Consider the following 4,857-nt stretch of genomic DNA (forward strand, 5'->3'; position numbering starts at 1 on the left):
TTTACTTAAAAACAAAAAAAAACAATTCAAGGATTTTATCGCATAAGCATATAAATAACCTCTCCACACTTAAGATGTATATTATCCTCAATGTACAAACAGATAGAAACATAATAAGAAAAATATAACAAGGGAGGGAGAGAACTAAAATTGCCCTAAATTTGGATTAATTTGTTGGAATAGTAAAAACCTAAATCGTAGGCGATTTTAAATGAAGCACATGTTTCCGAGCAAACTATTAAGAAAATAGACAAAAAAAAAAGATATAGAGATTACAAACTAGAAAAAATAATTAAAAAGACATAACAAAAAATGCATAATAAAAAAAGTAAAATAAAATATATAAATCCAGAAAATAAACTAATAAATAAATATAAATATATAAATCTAGAAAAAAAAAAGGGATTGGTATAGCGAGGAGCAAAGGAATAAAAAATAGCTTTAAAGAGGAAAAAAATAGTAGATGGCCATGTGAGCCACACGACCATGTGGAATTAGTCAGGCCGTGTGTGATAAAAAATAGGTAAAAATAAGCCTAGTATCCATACAGCCTAGGACATGCCCGTGTGTCAAACACGATCGTGTGAAATCATTGTTCGCTTCTCCCACGCCCGTGTGTGAGGGCATGTGGGTCACACGGTCTATCACATGCCCGTGTTCTAGGCCGTGTGTCTCACACGACCATGTCTCTAGGAACAAAAGAATAAAAAATAGCTTTAAAGAGGAAAAAAAAGTACATGGCCATGTGAGCCACACGACCCTGTGGAATCAGTCAGATCGTGTGTGATAAAAATAGGTAAAAATAAGCCAGTATCCATACTGCTTAGGGCACGCCAATGTGTTACATACAGCCGTGTGCGATGATCATTCGCTTCTCCCACGCTCGTGTGTGAGGGCGCGTGGGTCACACGGTGCACCACATGCCCGTGTTCTAGGCTGTATGTCTCACACGGCCATGTCTCTAGGGCGTGTAACTCTTTGTGTCCATGTGGGTTAAAATAAAATTGAAAAAATTAGCTCTAGTATGGACATGGCCGTGTGGATTACCCCAAATCGCGTGGACCTTTTTTTTCTAATTGTTTCAAAAAAAATTAATTTTTTTCTTTTTTTAATTTTTTTTCAAGATTTTTTTCTTTTCTTTTTTTTCCAAAAGGTTTTTTCTTTTCTTTTCTTTTTTTTTCAATTTTTTTAAATAACATGAAATTAAAAAGAAGAAATAAGTAAAATAAAACACTCTGGTTGCCTTGCGAGAAGCACTTACTTAGAGTCTAAGTTCGACTTCCCTTTTTAAGCTAATTGTTAAGGCGGATATTGGAGCCGAAGCTCTTTTCTCTTGTTGTTAGTGTTACCACCAAAATAAAGTTTGAGACGAAAATTATTTACCTTGAATACGTCGTAATCAGGGTGTGTTACCTTAATAGTTTCGTATGGAAATACATTTTGTACCACAAATGGGTTCGACCCTCTTGACTTAAGCTACGAAGGGAACATTCGTCGATTTGACTTGTCTAACAGCACTTTATCCCTGACTTTGAATTGGTTCTTCCTCTTTACATGCACATCATGGCATTGCATTGTTACTTCATTGTGCTTTCTCAGTTTATCATTAACCTTTGTTTATCATTCATCTAGTTCATTGAGCTGTACCATTTAATCTCTACTCGTCCCTTGATTTGTATCACCATGAGAAAGATACGGATTGAATACGCATTCATTAGTGAATTCCTACAAAGGATTTTGAACCACATGATTACTAATATTAACAGAATGACAAGTATCATCTCTTTCACTAAGAACTCTAACAAAATCACGTGCTTGAAGAGTAACATTTTCATCACCTACACTCAACACAAGTTCACCACTACCCACATCAATAACAGTTCTAGCATGGGCTAAAAATGGTTGACCTAAGATCATGGGTATTTCAATATCCTTATCCATGTCCAATATAATAAAATTAACAGAGAATATATATTTATCGACTTTAACAAGTACATCTTCAATAATACCCCTAGGATACCTAATTGAATATTCATCCTAGTGGGTTCTGGTTCCCCGAGACCAAGTTGTTTGAACATTTTGTAAGGCATAACATTTATACTAGCCCTCAAATCAGCCAAAGTTTTTTCAACATTTAAACTACCAATAAGATAAGGAATAGTAAAACTCCCAGAATCTTTAAGCTTGTTGGGTAGTTTATTTTGGAGAATGGTCAAGAAATCCTCATTGAGCTCCACAGTCGACAAGTCATCTAACTTTCTTTTATTTGTTAATAACTTGTTTAAAAATTTTGCATATTTAGGCATCTGCGAAAAAGTTTCAACAAAAGGTGAGTTAATATGAAATTTTTTTAAAAGCTCAAGAAGTTTACCATATTGCTCTTTTATGCGGTCTTGTTTCAGTGCTACCAGATATGGAATTCATGGTTTGTATTCTCTAGCCACTGGCATATGCTCTTTCTTGCTTTCCTCAACCCAATCATTTTTCTCAACAGCTTCTAGATTTATCTTTTTTTTCAGGCTTAACTAACCCTTTCACACTTCTAACAGTGATTGCGTGGACTTGCTCCTTTGGGTTAGTTTTAGTGTTACTAGGTAAGCTACCTTGCTGTCTCTCTGGAACCAGTTTAGCAAGCTGTCCAATATGATTTTTAATCTCTTGAATTGATGCTTGCTGATTTTTTAAAACTGTCTCGGTGTTTTGAATTCGAGTTTCAGACACTGAAATAAATTTGGCTGTCATCTCCTTAAGGATCAATTTCTTTTCGTACTGATAAGATTGCTGAAAACCTAGAGGGCGACCTTTGATTTCCTTGACCACCCCAAGAAAAATTTGGATGATTCCTCCATCCTAGATTATAGTTACTGCTATAGGGGTTATTTTGAGGTCTAGAATTGTTACCCATTAAGTTAACTTGCTGATGCTCCATGCTAGAATCGAAGAGTAAACATTCTGAATTAATCATCCACGCTCCATTAGCATCACATTGTACTACTGGATTCACCTGCTTAGAAAAATTCAGACCACCAATTTTCTTACCAAGAGCTTCAACTTGACTTGCTAACATAGAAATTGCATCAATATTAAAAGCACATGTTGCTTTAATCGGTTTCGTTCTCTTAAGTTGCCTCTAGTGTCTTATTATTCAATGTTTCACCCGCTGTTGCATCAATTAGTTGCCTAATCGAAGGATTCAAACCGTTGTAAAGGGTTTGAACTTGTAACCACAAAGGTAACTAATGATGAAGGCACCTTTTGAAAAGATCCTTAATCTCTCTCATGTATCATATAATGTCTCTAAATCAATTTGAGCATAAGAAGAAATGCCGTTCCTCAACTTAATTGTTTTAGCCGGTGGGAAGTACTTCAACAGAAACTTTTTAGTCATCTGATCTCAAGTCGTGATAGAACCTTGTGGAAATGAATTCAACCACTATTTTGTCTCTAGAAAGTTAGCCAAATGAGCATCTAGATCTTCATTTTACAACCCATCAAACTAAACATTTTGTTGTACCATCTGAATTGTGTTCGACTTTAGGTCAAGTTTGTTTGACGAAATAGTCGGTCTGACGATACTCAATTCGACCCCAATCAGAGTAGGCTTAGCATAATCAAACATAGTATGAGGAGGAGGAGACTGCTGATTATTTTGATTATCATCCATTTCCATAGTAATATCCTTTTCCTCTTAATTGTCTATTAAAATCTATTGACTTTGCCTTGCTTCTTTAACTTCTATTCGATTTCTGGGAATAGTTTTCTCGATTTCACTATCATAAACTAACGGTTCCAACGAGTTTCCTTTAGTCATAAACCAAAAGAACCTGTTAAAATCAAACAAACGAAAAATTAAAATGTAACAATTATATTAAAAAAATATATTAAAATAAAAATAAAAAATGACTAAATTAATAGAAATAAAATTTTCCTAATATTTTAGTCCCCAAAAATGACGCCAAAAATTTGATATCCACGAAACTAACTAAAAATTTGACTAAGGCAAGTGTACCTACCAATTAATAGTATAGTTACGGTGAGCAAAGATATCGTTCCCACAAAGACTAAATGTACTAGTAATTACCATCTTTCTATTATTTAATCGATAAATTTGAGTAATTGATTGATAACTAAAATTAACTACATTAATTAAGTACGAACGCGACAAAGAATAAACCAGGAAAATAATCGAGTAAACAACCAAGAAGCGAAACAATACCCAGGAAAGAATTCACCTAGATTTCATCTGTCATTATCAATCTAAATTACGCAGTTTCTTCACTTAGTATCTTGATTTGTAGAAATTCTTAAATTATGCTAATATCTTTCTTCAAGAATATGAGCAACTGACTCTAGGTTGATTAATTGAAATTTCTTTCTAATTAAAACCTCTATTATCGCATTAAATCGATCTATGGATTTCCCTATTAGATTTGACTCTAATTCGGTAGATTTATGTCGTCCTATTTCTAGGATTGCATACAACTCTACTCAATTACGTTAGATTTACTCTTAAACATGGTTTATTCCTTCTCTGATTGAACCACACCAAATATGGATAAATAGTCTAAAAATATTAAACCAAGGATTAAACACACATAATTGAGAACAAGATTGTAACAACCCATTTTCAGTGAAATCGGAACAGTGGTTTCGAGACCAAAAATATGAAGTTGGAAAATTTCATTTTTATTAATATTCTATGGTCTAAAATATGATAAAAATATTGTATAAAAGTTTCATTAAGAAATTTTACTGCTTACATACCTAATTTGATGTAAAGGTCTAAATTGCATAAAGTGCAAAAGTTGAATTCTAGTAGCTAAAGGGATTAAATAGCTATATAATTTAAATTGAAGG

At 33.5% G+C, this 4,857-nt stretch overlaps 1 non-coding gene across 1 annotated transcript; it reads left to right on the top strand.

Annotated features, from left to right (window-relative positions):
• Nucleotides 1-3,234: 3,234 nt before the first annotated feature.
• LOC128032272 (small nucleolar RNA R71) lies at nt 3,235-3,340 on the top strand. The gene has a single exon (XR_008188400.1). It is a non-coding gene; the product is annotated as a small nucleolar RNA R71 (small nucleolar RNA).
• The last annotated feature ends 1,517 nt before the right edge of the window (nt 3,341-4,857 follow it).

The sequence above is a fragment of the Gossypium raimondii genome, chromosome 8, assembly GCF_025698545.1.
Source record: "Gossypium raimondii isolate GPD5lz chromosome 8, ASM2569854v1, whole genome shotgun sequence".
NCBI classification, from domain to species: domain Eukaryota; kingdom Viridiplantae; phylum Streptophyta; class Magnoliopsida; order Malvales; family Malvaceae; genus Gossypium; species Gossypium raimondii.